Genomic DNA, 21,053 nt, shown 5'->3' on the forward strand with positions numbered 1-21,053 from the left:
GGTGGTGGTGCACACCTTTAATCCCAACACTCGGGAGGCAGAGGCAGGTGGATCGCTGTGAGTTCGAGGCCAGCCTTGTCTATAAAACTAGCCCAGGACAGCGAAGGCTACACAGAGAAACCCTGTCTCAAAAAAAAAAAAAAAAAAAAAAAAAAAAAAGATTTTTTTATTTGTCTTAATAGATTATTTGTCTTAATATTCTTTTCTAAAGTATACTTTACTGATATTCTGATATTTGCTAAGTATTAGTGGACCTCATCTTCCTCAATGATAGTAAAGCTAAAAGCAAACACCTATAGCATAGGAATAGGAAGGCGTGTCGGGATAGGCATCTCTGGTGGTGGTCCGCTGCCATGAGTATAAGGACTTCCACTGTGAAGATGAGTAGTTGGTGAAACCCATATGTGGCCGTGCAAACCATTTTTTAAGTCAGAATATATAGGCCTTGTGTGTATTTAACTTGCTATATTAAGTTATTATTCTACTTAGCTTATAATAAGGATTAAAATTGCATTCCAAGATGTTACTAAACGTTACTCTGAACCTTACTGGTGCTTCTTAACATCTCTAAGTCAGTGCTTGGGGAAACAATACCTGTTTAATCTACTGTCACAAGGAATAAAGAATGAAGAATTAAACATGTGAATACTTGAGTTTGTGGTTTTATTTATATTTGGTTTTCCTCAGACAGGGTTTCTCTCTGTAACCCAACTGTCCTGGAACTTGCTTTGTAGACCAGGCCGGCCTTGAACTCACAGAGGCCATCTGCCTCTGTGTCTTAAGTGTTTGGATCAAAGGCATGCATCACCACACCCTGCTGAGCTGGTTATTTATACCCCCCCTTTCAGGATATTGCATCTATTAGTGATATGATTCCTAGCTCTTTTATCTTGTTTTTCTGTTGTTTTTATGCTACACCTCAGTTGATGAGATTTAATGCATAACTGAGCTGATCATTTTGTATGAAAAAGCAATTGAAGGGGCTGGAGAGATAGCTCAGAGGTAAAGACCATTAGCTTCTTTTTCCAGATGGACTCAAGCTTTATTCTCAGCACTTACATAGTGTCTCACAACCATCTAACCCCAATTCCAGGGAATCCAGTGTCCTCTTCTGGCCTTCTCAGGTACCAGGCAAGCAAGTGGTACACAAACATGCATGCAGGCAGAATATTCAGACAGAAACTTAAAATGTACAAAAAGCAATTGAAAAGTTACTTCTATATTAAAATAAAAAATTACAGTTGAGGGCTGACAAGGTGGCACACCGAGTAATAAATGGACCTGCTACCAAGACTGGCAGCCTGAGTTTGAACCCCAGAACCCGTGTGGTGGAAGAACCAACTTCTGCCTTTGAGTTGGTGTCTGGCCTCCACACAGACTCTCCTTGGTATGTTCCTGTTTGTCTACCCCACATAGAAACAAAATAAGTGACAAATATAATTTTAGCAATTAAAAAAAGTCATGGTAGTGGAATAATATCTGATGCTATTTACGGTAAGAGGTATTGAGACAGGGTCTCCCTACATAGCCCTGGTTGTCCTAGAAGTCACTATATAGACCAGGCTGGCCTTGAACTCATAGAGATCTATCTGCCCTTGCCTCTCCAGTGCTGGGAATAAAGGTGTGTACCACCACCTTTCTGTCAGCTATTTTTGTTAATCAGGGCCTGTTCTATTCTGAAAGTGTACTAAAGAATTTACACTGAGAGCTACTCAGTTTTTACTTATTTTGTGCAGAAAAGGGTATGTTCTCTGAATTGACTCAATGTCTCAGTGTCTTAAATGCCTTCCTATTCTGCCAATGACCCAGGCCCATGTCACAATACAGTGTATGTGTGTGTGTGCGTCCGCGTGTGCATCTGTGTGTAGGTGTATACACAAGAGTACATGTGCCCAAGGAGGCCAGTAGACTATTTCAGATCCCCAGGAGCTGGAGTTACAGGTGTTTGTGAGTCACCTAGCATGGGTGCTGGGAACCAAGTTTTAGTCATCGGCTAGCAGTATACACTCTAAATTGCTGAACTAATCCAGCCCTGGTTGGACTTTTTGTTGTTGCTGTTGTTTGTTTGTTGAGGGAAAGTGTTTTGAAATGGTCTCTTATAATGTAGACTGGCTTTGAATCAACTCACCATGTAGTTGAGCTGCCACTCCCCAAGACCAGCTCCAGGAACAGTTGAAGAGCAGAGAAGAGAGATGGATCTGGGGTAAGAAGAAGTGAACAGGCGCTGAATGGTTGGTTAAGGGAAACCAGCTGTTGGTTGAACAACTAGCTAAAGGAACCAGTTGTTGAGAAGTTGAGGAACAGAGGAAAAAGAAATACTCAGAGACTCAGGCAGTGCAAACTGAAGGTCTTAAAGCCCAGGAGAACTTTTCTTCTGGCTCTCTGTCTTGCTTGCTGTCTGTCCTTTCTCATTATCTATCTTTCTGTCTCTCTTCCTGCTTGTTGCTACCCATCTTTCTAACTCTCTTCTTGCTGTTGCTCATCTTTCTAGCTCCTTGTTGGTTGTTGCCATCTTTCTAATTTTCTTTCTTGCTGTTCCCCATCTATCCATCTCTCACACTGTTCCCCATCTCACTCTAGCTTGCTCTCTCATGTCTGTTACTTGCTTGCCTCTTCTCCTTGGGCCAACCCAAGTATTTTATTGAAATGAGGTTCAATTTTTTTTCATTACAAGATTACATCATGAATTTTTTTTCCCATCTTTTACAATCACTAGGGCAAACAAAAATCAACAGAGTAACAAGGAAATGCAAAAAGTTCTGTAGCCTACAACAAAGCATACAACAAAACTCAATTTCCAAACGGTCAGCATAACCTGATTATTAGTTCTTAAACAATACTCAGGAAAGTTTAATCATAGGTTTCCTCAGGCTAAAGCCATTGTGTTTATAAGACTGTTATAGCAACATAGCTTGACTTAACTCCTAGTCCCAGACCAACAGGTGTGCTATTCAAGCCTAGGCTAACAGCTAAGGGGTCCTTTATTGTAAAATGTCTGTAATGCATGATGTTCCAAGCCCATCTTATATAGCTTTCAAAGCAGATTCTAAGGAAACATTTCTACAGATAGTAGTATCTAGCCAGATACTGTTATGTCCAGATCTTTTTTTTTTTTTTTTTTCTTTTAATGCATACAGTGTTCTGCCTGAATGTATGCCTGCCTGCCAGAAGGGGGCACCAGATCTCATTATGGATGGTTGTGAGCCACCATGTGGTTGCTGGGACTTGAACTCAGGACCTCTGGAAGAGCAGCCAGTGTTCTTAACCTCTGAGCCATCTCTCTAGCCCCTATGTCCAGGTCTTAACTTTCTTTCATGCAGTTTCTGCCTGAGTGTTCACAGCCAGAGCAAAAAACTCTATCATTGCCTCAAGCCTTTGGCCAGATGCCTTCTTTCAACATTCTCTGTGGGAAAAAGTTTTCCCTGTATGAATTTTCTTAAGGCTGAGAAACAGAGAGAAAAAAACAGTTATAGGAGAAATAGCAGGTTTCTAAACAACATTACACCTGGACCATAGATAATATTCAGGAGCAGTGGTGATTAGCCAGAGATCTTTGGAACTTTGTCAAGCAAAGCTTCAACAGCTGCTCTGGACGTCTAGAGAGCATGCTGGACAGTCAGAGGTCTCTGGAACTTTGTCAAGTGAAGCCTCTACGACTTATCCTCATGTCTGCGACACTGAACTTCAAGTTTCTGCTTTCCCCCTGCCGAGTGCTGGGCTTTCACTCACGTACCACTGTTACTGTATGCGTTTTGTTTTGTTTGTTTTTAATCTCATCTTTCCAAGGAGTCAAGAGATAGAATGTGAAACTAGTGAAAAAGAAGAAAGAACTTACTGGCTTACGTATTGAAACATGGGAGAGAAGGGATGGATGGATGGGGCTAAGCCCAGGCTTGACCTTGACTAAGCCAGGTACATTAGAAGAACCAAGGCTGTCTCCATCTTGTTTCTTAACCTAGTTTTACTCTCTCGATGGCCTTTGAACATGGCTAACAGTTCCAGAGTTCCATCGTTAACAACTTCAGAATGTTGCCCTTCTTAGTTGGGGTGGTTTGAATAAGAATGGCCCCTGTTTAATTTTTTTGTTGTTGTTTCTTTTTGTTTTTGTTTTTCGAGACAGGGTTTCTCTGTGTAGCCTTGGCCATCCTGGACTCACTTTGTAGACCAGGCTGGCCTCGAACTCACAGCGATCCGCCTGCCTCTGCCTCCCGGGTGCTGGGATTAAAGGCGTGCGCCACCACGCCCGGCATGGCCCCTGTTTTAAAAAAAAAATGGCTCCTCTAAGCTCATGTTTGAGCCTCTGCTCCCCAGTCAGTGGAATTGTTTTGCGAGGATTAGAAGGTGCAGCTCTGTTGGAGGAGGTTTGTCACTGGGGTTGGGCTTTGAGATGTCAAAAGCCCACAGTAGACCCAGTTTCTTCCCTCCCTCCACCTCTCTCTCTCTCTCTCTCTCTCTCTCTCTCTCTCTCTCTCTCTCTCTCCCTCCACCTTTCAGATCTCATACAAGCTCTCAGCTACTGCTGCTAGCACCATGCCTACTTGCCCGCTGCCATGCTCCTCACAGTGCCGGTCATGTACTCACCCTCAGAAACCGTAAGCAAGCCCCCAGTTGAATGTTCTGTTCTTATCAGTTGCTTTGGTCATGGTGTCTCCTCAGAGCAGTAGACAGTAACTGAAACACTAGTACAGAAATTTCCAACTGAGAGATAGGATTGTCATGCCTCTGTCTAGGAAGAAGTATGTTACATCCAGGACCTCCTGTCTGTCCCACCTCTGTGGTGAAGATGTAGTTAAGTTGGTAGAGGGCTTACCTATCACACACAAAGCCCTGGGTTTGGTCCTCATCATCTCTTAACCTAGTATAGTGTACACCTATAATCTGGATCTGGGGAGATGGAGGCAGAATGTAGAATGCGTGAGATCCTTAAAATCCCCCAACACACACACACCACACACACACACATACCACACACACACACACACCACACACACACACACACACCACACACACACACCACACACACACACAACACAGACACACACACACTCACACACATCACACACACACCACACATACACCCACACCACTCACACACACACCACACACAACACACACATACCACACACACACACACACACACACAGTCATAGACTAGCTCTGGAAAGCAAAAAGAAAAGGAGATTGGAGATTGGATTGGATAGACAAAATAACAGATGAGCAGTGATTTGACAGTCTCACTATGTAGTCCATCATCCTATGATTGCATTCAAGGATCCCTCTGCTCCAGTCTTCTGGGAGCTTACAAGCAGAGCTTATTCATTTTGAGTTTCTACTAGTAAGGTACTATAGATATCTTCCAACATCTAGAGTAGACATTAGTTACATGTGACAATTTTATTAAAATTAAATAAAATTGAAAATGTAGTTTTTCAGTTGCACTGAACCCAGGTATTGAACCCCATGGCAGTAGCTAGTGAAATACTGGACAGAGCTGATCTAACACCTTTCCATTTTTACAAGGAAGTTGATTTTTTTTTCTTTTTAAAAAAAATTATTTTTTATTTTATGTACATCTGTGTGAGGGTGTCAGATCCTCAGGAACTGGGATTACAGACAGTTGTGAGCTGCCATGTGGGTGCTGGGAATTGAACCTGGGTCCTTTGGAAGAACAGTCAGTGTTCTTAACCGCTGAGCCATCTCTCCACCCCCTGCCAGAAAAAAAAAATTTTTTTTTGAACAATGATGACTTGACAACACAGGTGCACCCTCCCCAGTTCTTTTGTTTTTGTTTTGCATAAACATGGTATAATAGAATAGCATATGAAGCCCACTTCAACAGCTATCAAACTCTTTGCCAACTTGTCTCTGGAGAGTGGTATGAAGCCAATGTCATCAGCAAAAGGAGAGCACATCCATCTCCCCAAGTGGAGCCACAGGAACCATGCTCAGACAGTGAGGTAAGGGAGAGAATGCCAGCTTTCAACTGTAAGTAAAACTTGTCTTCTTGCCTCTAGGCAGACACATAGAAACAGACACAGTATTATGAGGGTAAATCATAATGAGAGAAATCATTGGAATGCACATCCATAGCGCCAAGTAAGCGAGAACAGAGTTAGTGGAGACCCGGGGGAAGTGGCTCACCAGGCCTGAGCAGTGGGGAGGGTAGATTGCCATGCCCTCAGATGGCTTGTTGCTGACACTGGACATTTAGCTTGATTTTTCATGTTCATTAGCAAGAGTGATCCATGCATGTCTGCTTGTCACTTTAACATGACAGAATAATTTATCTAAATATTGAGTTAGGAGGTCATTTTTTCCCCACCGTAATGATAATAAACCCTTCCTAAGTTGCTTTTGTTAGGTCACACTGACAAAAATAAAGCAGCAAATATAACATCTGAACATACACTATCTACTCAGACTCTAGAAAGTTCTACTAAGTGGCTTCAAGCTCATTTGTAGACTTTGATTTTGTTTGTTTTTTGTTTTTGTTTTTTCAAGACAGGGTTTCTCTGTATAGCCTTGGTTGGTCTGGACTGTCTTTGTAGACCAGTCTGGCCTCGAACTCACAGAGATCCGCCTGCCTCTGCCTCCTGAGTGCTGGGATTAAAGGCGTGTGCCACCACGCCCAGCTAGACTTTGATTTTTTTTTTTTTTTTTTGGTTTTTCGAGACAGGGTTTCTCTGTGTAGCCTTGGCTGTCCTGGACTCACTTTGTAGACCATGCTGGCCTTAAACTCACAGCGATCCACCTGCCTCTGCCTCCCGAGTGCTGGGTAGACTTTGATTTTTTAAAACCTACTTTACCTGGGGTTCCTTAATGCCTCTATCTCCCTTCCAACCCACTGACCCTAGGTAGGAGAGAAAGGTTAGTAGGGACAGGGGACGTAGACCTTTTTAGACTCAGTTCCTTGGAGCAATTCACTCTTTGGTGTCAAGATTCCAGCAGTCCAGCTAAACAACAAACAGCAGCAGCAACAGCAAACACAAACCAGGAGCAGCCTTTTGGAAACATTCTCTGGAGCGTCTCTCTTTAGGGGTGTCTCGAAGTGACAACTCTCTGTGTCTCTGTCTCTATGTCTCTGTGTCTCTGTCTCTGTCTCTGTTCTCTTCCTCTTCTTCTTCTTCTTCTTCTTCTTCTTCTTCTTCTTCTTCTTCTTCTTCTTCTTTCTCTCTCTCTCCTCTCTCTCTCTTTCTTTCTCTCTCTCTCTCTCTCTCTCTCTCTCTCTCTCTCTCTCTCTCTCTCTCTCTCACCTCTCTGCTCCTATTTATACCCATGAGGCAATTTCCTCTCTGACAAAGATCAGGCTCCTTCTCACTAGGCAGTTAATGGTAGTTTCATATCCCACACTTGGGATCAAAACAAAAACATGTTTACATAACCAAAACTTACGCTACACTGTTTAAGGAGAAGCAGTGCTGGTAGTAAAATGTGTCCTCCTCAGGCCAGGCTGCTGCACCCCTTGGAGCACAACACTCTTTGGTGTGTTTATGTCTTTATAATCTGAGTGGCTCTTTTAAAACAAATTTCACTGAACTCTCTGAACGCCTTGGATTAAAATGTCCTTGTTCACGTCTGTGCTTGGATTCTCTTAAGACATTTGGGGGAAACTAAAAGCGTCTATTGTCCTTTTTAGAAATGAGATTTGAGAATCACGTTTCAAGGGCATCCACCTTAGCCTGTAGGCATTTAAGTCATAAGGTGCCATGAGTCATTTTGCCGTGTTAGAACCTGGGTTTTCAAATGATGCCTGACCTAGTTCTAAGAATCACAGTAGGCAGTCAGTGACTGACTGAGGCAGCACCTCAGGATCTAAGGACAGTCCGTCTAAGAAAGCTTTGTCCTTTCTAAACAGCTCACTGCTATGCAGCTAGGAGAGTGAAAGCCAAGAAGATCTAATCTTAACACTGTGGCTGAGTATAGAAGGAAAGGAGATACCTTAGGCTAACGGATATTAAGGTCGTAACACAAAACCTGATGTCACAGCAGGAAGCAAATATACAAATAAATAGTCATTGCATTGTCAACGTACAAGTAGTAAGGTATACCAGCTATCTTATTCCAGTCTGATCCTTCTATTTTTTGAACCTCCTTTTCCCCACAAGTATAAATAGTGTGCATTTGCTTCTAACAGTCTGATTTTTACTGCAAAATTAAATGTACACTATAACACTGTGTCATAGGATATGAGGGACACAGACAAATAAAACGTCAAATCTTCCCTGCCTATCAGAGTAGGGTTCATTTTCTTTCCTTTTTAAATTCAAGACAGGGCTTCCATGTAGCCCTGGAACTCTCTCTGCAGACCAGGCTACAGGCTGGCCTCAAACTCCACTTGCTTTTTCCCAGTGCTGGGTTTAAAGGAGTGGCCTACCATTGCCCATAAGGCTCATTTTCTTTAAGCTAAAATCTTGGGTTGATACAAGGAAGAAGGGTAGGAAAAGAAAGTTTTAAGAGTTAGATGTTACCCAGCTGGGCGTGGTGGCACACACCTTTAATCCCAGCACTCGGGAGGCAGAGGCAGGCGGATCACTGTGAGTTCAAGGCCAGCCTGGTCTACAAAGTGAGTCCAGGACAGCCAAGGCTACACAGAGAAACCCTGTCTCAAAAAACAAACAAAACAAAACAAAACAAAAAAAAAAAGAGATGTTACTGTCTATGGGGTCTTGATCGTGTTTGTTTTTCTTAACCAGCTAAAGAAATAAAAGGCAGGAAAAATCTCAGACATAGCACACAACAGGCAACAAACCATTAACAGTTAGCACACACACAGCAAGCACACAGAAAGACTCCCCACAGAGCAAGAAGGGATTCAGGAACTGAAGTCTGTTTTCCTATGGAGGACTAAGAGTTTTAAGTGCTTTTGGTGGCATGGGCTAGGTATCTTTCCCTTCATTTTGAGTTGGCCAGCTTAAACAAAAAACAAAACAAAAGAGGTGCTGGTATGCCCATAGCTTCAGGTAAACACATTTGCAGTGGACTGCGCGGGTTTCTTTCCCCTAGCTTGAGGTTGGGTTGGTCAATTGAGACAAAGAAAGGGGAGCTAATAGGCCACAGTTTCAGGAATACTTGCTCAGCACTGGCCTTGAACTCACCAGACCAGTCCAGACTGGTAAGCTGGGAGGGGGAGCTCTGCTTGTGGGAGAAGAGGACCATGAGGCTGAGGCCTTTGTCTCAAGTCAGGGAGGTGAGGAAGAAGCCAGAGTTTGTCATCTGGATTATCAATGTGTCCCTTTTCCTAACTGTTCCATCTAGAATCTCTGCCCACCTCCTTGTAGTGGCTGGAATGGTTAGAATCCAGGCTTGCCATATGTCAGCTGTGGGACCCTGGACAAATCACTGCCTTTATGGCTCTAATGTGAATACTGAACAGGCAATTAAGGAAAATTGTGAGGCAGAGGCAAAGCACTTTATGATGAGCTTCTTGGCTACCCAAACCAATCTAGTACCAGAAAAACAGGATTTTGTTTTTCTTCGAACACATTTTCCTAACATGTTTATCTGGTTGTTCATGATTTAAATCTTTCTAGATTGCATTGAAGATTTGAATATGTAGATGCTGCTGCAGTTGTTTGAGAGGCAAACTTCAGGCATAGTTCCTTAGATGACTTATCCTGGCAAAACAATTGAGACCATTCCTAGGATGTATCATATCTGCCACCCTTTTCTGTCCCATCCCAACATAATACTTTTATTATTTGGGGATTTCACACCATGCACCTTGATCACATTCACTTCCCAGTCGTCTCAGGTCTGGCTCCTACCTTTGTAGCCCATCCCCACAAAAGAAGGAGGAGGAGGAGGAGGAATGAAGAAGAAGAAAGAAGGAGGAGGAGGAGGAGGAGGAAGAAGGAGGAAGAAGAAGAAAGAAGGAGGAGGAGGAGGGAGGAGGAAGAAGAAGAGGAGGAGAAGGAGGAGGAGGAAGATGAGAGGAGAAGGAGAAGAAAAAACAAAAAAACCCAAGTTCAACACGTACTGCCCTATCTCCATGACAGAAGAGGGCATTAGATCACATTATAGATGTTTGTGAACCTCCATGTGGGTGCTGGGAATTGAACTGAGGACCTCTAGAAGAGTAGTCAGTGCTCTTAACCTCTGAGCCATCTCTCCAACCCCGTTATTACAATTTTTAAGAGTTCTCTTTGATAGTTGCCTGTTTAGGTTGTTACTTTTTTGCGAGAGTGTGGATGTAGAGGTTCATATCTGCTTTTTTTTTTTTTTCAACATTTAAACGTTCTAGGAAGCGTTTTTAAAAGTCTGAGAACCCCCAGCTAGTGTTAGATGGTGTTTATATTTATTTTCCTCTTTTCCTTCATCACTGAGAAGATTCCTAATAAGTGTTACCAGAGTTGCTGGGTCAGAGCCTAGATCCTGGCAGCCTTAATAACCTAGGCTCAGGCATTGACCTCAATATGCCAATTAAACAGCTAAGTAGTAATGAAAGGCAGAGAAAGATCTATTCATTATGGCCACATTAGGAAGAGGAACAAAGTCATCCACTGACCTTCCCAGTCAGTCCTCAGGGAACTGACCGAGGTTTAGGATCAAGCACAGGGCCAGAAGCGCGCATGGCTAAACCCTCCTGGCTTGGGCTTGGCCTCCATTACCGTGCAGTCTAACCAGTTGTCAACATTGTGTGAAATCTCTTTCATGGAGACAGTGTCTTCCTCTGGCTGGCACCAGGCTTCAGCCTTTTCCCACTTCCAGCATGAGATTGCCAGGGAAATTCCAATTTTCTAGAGTCTGATAACTGAAAGGAGTGGAATGCATTTCAGAATTTCTTTATTCCTGCCAAGCTTGCTGTGCTGGTTTGAATAGGAATGGCCCTCTTAGGCTCGAATATTTCAATGCTTAATCACCAGGGAGTGGCACTATTAGAAAGGATTAGAAGGATTAGGAGGCTTGACCTTGTTAAGGAAAGTGAGTCACTGGCAGTGGGAGTTGACAGTGAGCACACACAGTTTCAAAAGTCTATTCTAGGCCTAGAGTCAGTCACTCTCTCTCTCCTCTTTGTCTGTCTGTCTGCCTGTCTGTCTGCCTGTCTGTCTGTCTGTCTGTGTCCCTCTCTGTCTCTGTCTCTGTCTCTCTCTCTTTGTCTCTCTGTCTCCCCTAAGGATCAGCATGTTATTCTCAGCTCCTGGTCCAGTGTCGGCCTGCTGCCTGCTGCTGTGATTCCTGTCATGATAATAGTGGACTAAACCTCTGAAATTGTAAGCAAGCTTTCAACTAATGTTTTTTCTTTCAAGTCCAGGACAGCCAGGGCTATACGGAGAAACCCTGTCTTGAAGACCCAAAATAAATAAATAAAGTGTTTTTTTTTCTTAAAATAGTTGCCTTCATTGTGTTCTCTCTTCATATCAATAGTGACTAAGATACTTGTTATATGATTTTCTTTTAGGAATTTGGTGAACTGGGCAATTGATGTTTTGAAGTTGGAATTCCTTTTTCCAGACAAGGTTTCTCTGTGTAGCCCTGGACTCACTTTGTAGACCAGTCTGGCCTCAAACTCACAGAGATCAACCTGCCTCTGCCTCCCGAGTGCAGGGATTAAAGGTATGGACCACCATACTCAGCCCCAAAGTTCAGAATTTTTATTCCCCCGCCCTTCAAAATTAAATATTTTCTCCCTACAACTTTTCCTTTAAACTATGATATTGTTTTGGGGGGGGGGGGGAATGTTTACTCTTCCTCCTGTTTTTGCTTTTGTTTTTTTCAAGACAGGGTTTCTCTGTGTAGCCTTGGCTGTCCCAGACTCGCTTTGTAGACCAGTCTGGCCTCGAACTCACAGGGACCCACTTGTCTCTGCCTCCCGAGTGCTGGGATTAAAGGCATGCGCCACCATGCCTGGCACCTCCTCCTTTTTGTATGTGTGGCATGTGCGCATGGGAAGCCAGACGTTGACATTGGGTTCCTTCTCTCATCGCTCTTCACACTATTTACGGAGGCAAGATCTTTCCTTGAATCCAGAACTCGACAATTAGTCAGCTGTGCCCCTCACCCCCACCACCCTATCTCTGCCTTGGAAGCTCTGGGACTCCAGGTGGTCGCCAGTCTTGCGTAAGTACTGACCATCCAAACCTTGTTCCTCATAACTGCATGGCAGGTGCTGTCCACAGACCCATCTCTTCAGTCCCATCTTATTTTGAGACAGGGTCTTACTGTGTAGCTGAGCTCAGGCTGACCTCCAACCTGCAGTGCTCTTTATTGTAGTGAGAATTTTGGAATTTTGGTTTCTTTAAAAAAAAAAAAAAACAACTTAGAAATATTATGGGAATATGTTTTTGTTTTAATCCTAGGTGTAGGGATAAGAGGCTGCTTCACAGCAGGTGGCTATGATTTGCCTTTGGCAGGTATGTGATTTTGCCAGCTTCAGATAGTTTCTATGAGTGTGTGACATTTGGAATTTTAGTAACTTTTTAGGGGATATGTATATGCTAGAGTCAGGATGGGTGGGTAACTGGCTGTTGTGTTCGTTGGTTGGTTGGTTGGTTGGTTGGTGGTTGCTGGTTGCTGTTGATTGCAGTTTGTGCAGTTGAGCACAAAAATAAGAAATTAGATATCCTGACAGCTAATGCTCCTAATCTGCAGGAAGTGGTCTAATGATACCTCTATCCTTTTTTCTCTCCTATCCAGTGTTAAGGGGGTTGGAAGGGAAGAAAAAAAAAAAAAAAAAAAAAAACGTGAAGGACCGGGCGTGGTGGTGCATGCCTTTAATCCCAGCATTTGGGAGGCAGAGGCAGGCGGATTGCTTTGAGTTTGAGACCAGCCTGGTCTACAAAGTGAGTCCAGGACAGCCAAGGCTACACAGAGAAACCCTGTCTCAAAAACCAAAAAAAAAAAAAAAAAAAGTGAAGGGTGGAAGAAAGATTTTTTAAAAAACCCACAAAGTAGCAAACACAAGGTACAGTTTTGCTGGAATTACAGGGATATACCAACATACCTGGCCTTAAAAAAAAATACTGCATTTATTTGCTAGGTGTATCCATGCAACAGTGTTATGGTTTACCTGGCTTTTTATTGTGAAGTGGATATTTTTTTTTTAGGTGGTGGCGGGGTGGGTGGGTGGGTGGGGGTGTCTCACTTTATAGGCCTGACTGAAACCAGGCTGGCCAAATCCCTCAGCCTCCTGAGCGGTGGACACTTGACCAGACAAAATTCTTTATGCCAAGGTCGCCTTCTAGAGTTCTGTATTGTTACAGTTCTCGGAGGTTGAATTCAGCTCCTTGATTGAGCATCACACACGTGGGAGAATGCTGCTACACGGCTATTGGAGGAGTGGGGCTCCTACTGTAAACAAAAGGGCAAGCGAAACAGTGACCTTGGTAAGAGCTTCAAGGAGGGATGAACTTTACACCTGCAGAAACTGGAAGCGGACAGTTTTTATGGTGGGAGACGGAGTATGGAAAAGGGCAAGAAAGGAAGATGAAATTAACCTTTATTAGTACATTATTTTTTAAAATAATTTAATTTTATTGTAGAGTGAGGGTGTCAGAGCCATTGGAACTAGGATTAAAAACACCTGTGAGCTGCCATGTAGTGGCTGGGAATTGAACCCAGGTCCTTTGGAAGATCAGACAGTGCTCTTGACCACTGAGCCGTCTCTCCAGCCCCTATTAGTAAATTATTGAAAGTAGAATTAAGAGTCAAATCCAGTACACAGAAGATTTCTACATTTTGAAGTGTCAGATCTGTGGCAAAACACAACGACCAAGGCACCTTATAAAAAGACAGCATTTTCTTTTCAGCTCAGGGTTCCTGAGGGCTTAGTCCATGACCATCTTTTCAGGGAGTATGGTGCTAGAGCACCAGCTAAGAGCTTACACGTGAGCCACACGCACCAGCCGCAGCAGAACTAACAAGGAATGGTCTGCGATTTTGAAACCTCAGTGACCACCCACAGTGATACACCCCCTCCAACCAGTTCCCACCCTAATTCAGTGGTTCTCAATCTTCTTAATGATGCAGCCCTTTAATACAGTTCCTCATGTTGTGGTGACGACCCCCCTCCCGCCAGTCATAAAATTATTTCTGTTGCTACTTCATAACAGTTTGTAAGGTAACAGGTTGTAAGGAAAGTATCCGATACACAAGACATTTAATATGGTAGCTCTCAAGGGGGTTGCGACCCACAGCTTGAGAACTACTATCTTTTTTTTTTGTTGTTGTTGTTGTTTGTTTGGTTTTTTTGGTTTTTGAGACAGGGTCTCCTAATCCTTCCTAAGCTGTCCACCAACTGGGGACCAAGTATTCAAACATATGAGTCTATAGGGGCCATTCTCATTCAAACTACCACACCAGTCCACGCTATTCTGGGAGACACACACTGTCATCCGATGGTTCTGGGCCTGCATCCTCCTTACAGGCGTTGCCTAATTGCACAGAAGTTGAGGGACGGGAGCCTCCTGGCTGCCAACCCTTAGGTCCTGCCCCCGTGTTAGGCCCCGCCCTCAGCCCCGCCCTCTCCTCCTGGACCGGCCCAGCCGACGTTCTTCTGCGCAGGCACCTGCCTAGTCGCCCCGTGAGGAGGGGTCCTGAGGCGGCCCCGGGGACGAGCAGTGATTGGCTGCAGCTGGCGGCTGGAGCTCGGTTCCAGCGGCGCTTGACAACCGCAGTCTGCGGAGCCGAGCGGTCGGAGGCGGGATAGGGGCGGACGCGAGGGAGCAGGGCCGGCTGACGAGCTGATGGATTGACGTGCGGGCTGCTGAGCCCAGACCGCCGCCCTCCCTCACGCTCGCGCCTCAGCCCGAATTTGGCTGCCTTGGGGCTCCGGCCGCCGGCCTCTCCGCCGCGTTTTCCTCCGCCGCTCATTCCGGCTCCGCCCGGAGCCTTCAGGTGAGTGGATTCCAGGAGGCGGGGGCGGGCCGCCGTGCACCGTGGGTTGCCATGGTCACCCGTCACCACCTGTCACTGGCCTGATGAGGTGCAGACCCCACGGCCCCTTTCTTGGGCGGCGTTCGCGGCCGGGAGGAGTGTCTTGGGTAGGCTTGGGTGGTGACTGCGAGGAGATGGGTCGTGGGCCTTGCCCGGGTGTCTCAGGGACAGGACCTGGGACCCGCCAGGCCGTCTACCCAGGCCGCCGCCGCCGCTAGACCACACCTTCCCCTCGTTGCCAGCCTGATCCCGAAAGCGGAGCGATGCGCCTGGTCCTGGCATGGGGTGGGTACCCACCTCGCCGCTGCCGAGGGGCGCGAGGCGGGCTGACTGCGCTGCATCTGCCTCGCCCCTCTGCTGGGCTGGAGCGAGACTGAGGGCTGCGCTCTTGTCCCTCTCCCAGCTCGTCGTGGCTGGCTATTGGGTAGGGAGTGGTGGGGCTGGGGGCGGGGGGAGACTCGGGGTGTGTGTGGGGTTCGGGTTTGCCCCTTTTGATGTCAGTAGTCACTGTGGGGGTCTGGTAGGGTGGGGACACAGGGGCATCGGCTGAATTTCGAACGCGGGTTGTTCCGGGGGACGCCTGCGTAAAAAGACACCGGAGGTTGTGGAACTCAGAGGGTTAAGCCCCTTAGCCGTATTGGGGAGAAAAAAGATTGGGGCTCTGGCTCTGGGACGACGCCTTTGGCAAAGGGGTAGGGACCAAGGTAGGCAGGGGCAGTATTTGACCTGATGATTTTTTTCCCCCTGTGCATCCAGACATGCAGTTAGTAACTAAGAATGGTGTCTGAGGGGAGCTGCTTTTTTTTTTTTTTTTTTTTTTTTTTTTTTTTTTGGCAACTTGGTTCTCACTGCATAATGAAAGGAGAAGTCTTTGTTCCACCCAGATTCACCCAGATTCATCGGTTGAAATCCTGACACTTAGTACTTAGTTTCCCCCCTTTGTTGTAGAGTTTATAGGATGCTATAAAAAGTTAATGGCACAGAAATGAATATACAGGTTTAAAAGGGCTGTAAATATTTTTTTCACAGAAAATAGAAGTTCAAATTTTTTTTTTTGGTCTCAAGTATTGGCATATGTTGTGTTAATATTTTACTAGAAAGGAGAAATGCATAAGAGCCGATTTTTCTTTATTTGGCAGATTTTGGAGGTCTTATTTAGAAGGAAATGAATCATTGTACATTAAGAGGGGGGGGCAGGTACATTGCTTCCAACAACAAAATAACACGTAAGTGGGATAGACAAGTAAATAATTCATAATAGTATAAAGTAAACAACCAAAATATAAACTCCTTGAATTTGGGTGCCATTATTGATTGTGTGTGTGTGTGTGTGTGTGTGTGTGACATTTAAATTGTTATTTTCCATCCTGTCACTTTCAATTTTTTTGTCCCTCTTTATGAAAATCAGTAGTAGGAATGTATAAGAGAACAAGAGTGCTAACCAATGTTTTCAGTTACATAATTGTGCACAGTCTCTTTTGTTTTTGAAACAATTTGTTACTAAATGGACACCATATGACTTGTTTAGTATATGCTATAGTTTGAAAAACATTTCAAAATAAGAAAAATGTCCAATTTTCCTTGGTAGGTCAGTTCCCTGGAAATAAAATTGCCTGGATTTAAGTGTCTCTTTGCTACTGTAATTACAGTCTTGGAAGAGATATTTATCCTACCATTGACCTTGTTTTCTTACTCTGTAAAATAGGGATAATACCTGGTGTTGCTTTAGTCCGGGAGTAGACTGCGATGTTGAATAAATAAGTCAATTCATTTTCAAGCACTTCGGGAAAATATTAAGGCATCTGTTGACTACCTTTTACTAGAGAGGAACGTTGACAAAGATTCTTATCATTTTTAACATTTCTAGATTCGAGGCCTTATTTATTTCAGTGGCCTTAAAGAGTTCATAGGAACAATTGAGGTGTGTGCCCATTCTCAGTTGAGGTTTTTTTGTTTTTTGTTTTTCTTTATTATGGTGATATGGGGGAAAGAGTGTTTTCTTCTTGTTTGTGGGTAGTGATGCTTTCTTGCAAATAAGGCTACTACTAATAACAAACTTGAGTTATATTTGGCGCCAGATAATCCTCACCATGGGTCACCAATTCTTGACAAAGGATGGTATAACTTTATCGTCTCTGACCCAAGTTTTTCAAATTGAGGTATCAGTGGCTGAATACTATCTAGTATCCGTAAGACCCTGGGCTAATAAAGGATGAACAAGCTTCAGTGTCGAAGAAACAGATCTGTAGGCATGTAAATGAAGTACACATGAAATAATCCTTAATTTCACTTGAAGAATTGGATATATTTATACAATCAAAGATGATACGAAGGCAATATCCACATTAATTTCTAAGGTAACATTTAAGAGATTTCAAAAGAGATTCCCTGTTGGAGTTTGTTGAAGCTAAGTGAACTCTAATCTGTGTTTAGTTTTTTCTGCCCTTAAACATAAAGTTTTAAGGAGCTTTGTCTTAAGTATTCTTAGTTAATAAAAGGCAAATCCTCATATAGCACAGTGGGGGGGGTGTTAATTTTATTTTTGTAATTTCAATTTTTTTGGTTTGTTTGTTTGTTTTTGTTTTTGTTTTTTCAAGACAGGGTTTATCTGTGTAGCCTTGGCTGTCCTGGACTTGCTTGCTTTGTAGACCAGGCTGGCCTCAAACTCACAGAGATCCACCTGCCTCTGCCTCCCCACGTACTGAGATTATAGTGTGCACCACTCTGCCTGGCTCTATAATTCCAATTTTTAGAAAATCCACCATTACTTAAATTCTAATTATCTTCTTGTTTTTTGTTTTGCTTTTGAGACAGGGTCTTACTATCTATATAGCCCTTGCTGCCCTGGAACTTACTGTGTAGACTAGGCTGGCCTCAAACTCACAGAGATCCAGCCACCTGCCTCTGCCTCCAGAGGAATGCTGGAACTAAAGGTATGCACCACCACTGTCCAGCTTATCCCCTCTTGTTTTAAGTCCTGTAAAAAGTTAAGAGTATCGTACTGTGAATGGTGCAGACTTTTAGTTTAGATCAGTTGTTCTCAGCCTGTGGGTTGCAACCCCTTTTGCTAACCTCTCCTTTCACAGGGGTTGCACATCAGATATTTTGCATATTAGATATTTACATTATGATTCATAAAAGTAGAGACTTTTATTTATGAAGAAGCAATGAAAATAATTTTGTGGTTGGGGGGGGGCCACCACAATATAAGGAACTGTATTAAGGGGTTGCAACATCAGGAAGGTTGAGAATGATTGGTTTAGGTAGCCTGACTCATTTCATTCTGGGCTATGTACTTACTTTCTCTACAGACAAGTTTCACACCTCTGAGCATATGTGTAGTCACCTGTAAAATGATGGTCACAGGGGCACGAGAGTCATACAGACGGTGCATGAAATATCTAGCCTAGGATACAATGTAAATAAACATCAGTACCTTTTACTTTCTCTTTGGATTCAAAGACTAATAATCTGAGCTGATGAGATGACTCAGTGGTTAAGAGCACTGACTGCTCTTCCAGAGGACATGGGTTCAAGTCCCAGCACCCAGATAGTGGCTTATAACCATCTGTGACTCCAGTCCACGGGTTCTAACACCCTCTTCTTACTTTTGTAGGCATCAGGTGCTCAAGTGATACACAGACATACATGCAGGCAAAACACCCATACACATTAAATAATAAAATAGAAAGTTTAAAAAGAAGAATAAATTTTTATGCCTATTTTTAGCAGGAAACTTCATTGTCCCTTGAACTGCCTTGGTATTTTATATATAATTTTCTTTAGATACTCCTCTTTTTTTTTTTTTTCTTTTTTTTTTTTGGTTTTTTGAGACAGGGTTTTCTCTGTGTAGCCTTGACTATCCTGGACTCACTTTGTAGACCAGGCTGGCCTCAAACTCACAGCGATCCACCTGCCTCTGCCTCCTGAGTGCTGGGATTAAAGCTATTCATTTTTTTTTTTTTTTAAATAAAACATCACAGTTTTTTTTCTTTTCTTTTATTTTTTTTGGTTTTTGAGACAGGGTTTCTCTGTGTAGGTACCCTTACCTGTCCTGGACTCACTTTGTAGACTAGGCTGGCCTCGAACTCACAGTGATCCACCTGCCTCTGCCTCCCGAGTGCTGGGATTAAAGGCGTGTGCCACCATGCCCAGCAACATCACAGTTTCTTAAAACTGAGAGTGTGTGTGTGTGTTCATATTTACCATAGTAACTTAACCATTGTATCTGAGGTATACAAACTAGTGTTAGCACATAAAAAATACTTAAATATATGTTTAAGACTTTTTATTACATGTATGTCTTCACTTATTTTCTTTGTGTGTGCATGCATAGTGCAGGTGCCTACGTCAGAGGGCAACTTGAAGGAATCAGCTCCCTCTTTCTATCATGTGGGCCCTGGCATCAAATTCAAGTCATAGACCTTGGTGGCAAGTGCCTTTACTTACTGAGGCATCTTGCCAGTACTAGTTAAACGAGTTTGTTTAAAAAATTACAAGTTTTGTCTACCAATATTGAAAAAAAAATTGGGAGTTAGGTATGGTGGCACACACCTGTAATCCCAGCTCTTGGGAGATGGAGGCATGAGAATCATTAGTTCAAAGCCAGGTTGAAGCCAGCCTGAGCTATGTGAGATCCTGTCTCTAAAAAGCAGCTTGCCTGTAATCCCAGTGCTTGGGAGACTGAGGCATGTGGATTGCTGTGAGTTTGAAGGTCTACATAGCAAGTTCCAGGCCAACCTAGACCGCAATAATGTCTTAATAAAGGGGGAGGGGAGGGAAGAAAGGGAGGGGGTTGGGTGATGAAATGTTAAGTACTGCAACAAGAAGATCACAAGTAAATTAAGGGTAGTGTTAATTTTACTCCATATAGTTACTGACCAGACCAAACCAGAAATACTGTGTTCCATTCCAGGTGCTTTAATTAAGACAGATATTCGTGTGTATTCAGAGGAACATCATCTAGATGGTAGGAGATGTGGAAAATGGTTTTGTAAGGCTCCATTACAATATACATAAGACCTAAGAATAGTACCCAGTATTTGTACATTGAAAACACAGCAATTAATCTTGTTTTGGGGATTCTGCTCTATAGTTTTTAGCTCAATAATGGAACAGAACCTTTGTGATCTAATTCTAAACTTTTTCATTTTTATAATTTTAGCTTAATTTTGTTTAAAAATTTCAAGGGTTTATCTTTACTTTTATTCTTGTGTGAGTGTGTGTGTGCAAATGCCATATGTTTGTAGGTGTGTTCTGTGGCCATAAGAGGGTGCTGGATCATTGGGACAGGAGGTAAAGAGTATTGTGAGCCACTGGGTGTGGGTACAGGAATTGAGCTTGGGTCCTCTGCAAGAGGAGTGTGTGCCCTAAACTGCTGAATTATCTTTTCAGTGTGTGTGTGTGTGTGTGTGTGTGTGAGAGAGAGAGAGAGAGAGAGAGAGAGACTGTGTATGTGTGTGTGTGAGAGAGAGAGAGAGAGAGAGAGAGAGAGAGAGAGAGAGAGAGAGAGAGAGAGAGAGAGTGTGTGTGTGTGTGTTTATTTTGGTTTTTCAAGTCAGGGTTTCTCTGTGTGGTCTCGGCTGTCCTGTACTTTCTTTGTAGACCAGGCTGGCTTCTAACTCACAGAGATCTGCCTGCCTCTGCCTTCAGAGTGCTGGGACTAAAGACATGTGCCACCATGCCTGGCCAGATATTTAATTTTAAAATTAAAAGTTGTCTTTGTGTGAGAAATCCAATGACATAGTGTATACCTTTATCTGAAGCACTCAGTCTGAGACCAACCTGAGCTATGTATGTTGATGGTGATGATGGTGATGATCCTTTGAAATGGAATCTCTCTGTGTTTCCAAGACTGCCTGCAAATCCCAAGGTTTATCCTCCTGCCTTAGCCTCTCAAGTATACGCCACAGTCATCCTGGGTGAGGCAATCCAGACCCAGAAAGACAAGCATTGTTATTTCCCTCATATGTGGATGTTAGCTTTTATGATTTAGATATGTTTCATTTGAATTCTCAGAGGTTAGATAGCTAGTAAGTGAGGGGGAACTTTGGGGGAAGGAAGGGATGTTTCAAGTAAGGAGAAATACAATATAGTGTTATAAAGGGATAAATGGGAAATGAGAACAGGGTTAATGGTGGGGGATGGGAGGGCAGGGTAGAAGAGGGACAACTAACTTTAAT

At 43.5% G+C, this 21,053-nt stretch overlaps 1 protein-coding gene across 1 annotated transcript in view; it reads left to right on the plus strand.

Annotated features, from left to right (window-relative positions):
- Positions 1-14,721: 14,721 nt before the first annotated feature.
- Positions 14,722-21,053, plus strand: part of Wdr47 (WD repeat domain 47) — a 62,562-nt gene continuing 56,230 nt past the window's right edge. Inside the window, exon 1 of the mRNA XM_051165666.1 lies at positions 14,722-14,832. The gene's annotated coding sequence lies outside the window, so the exon portion shown is untranslated. The remainder of the gene's footprint in view (positions 14,833-21,053) is intronic.

Source organism: Acomys russatus, chromosome 23 (genome assembly GCF_903995435.1).
Source record: "Acomys russatus chromosome 23, mAcoRus1.1, whole genome shotgun sequence".
Lineage (NCBI taxonomy): Eukaryota > Metazoa > Chordata > Mammalia > Rodentia > Muridae > Acomys > Acomys russatus.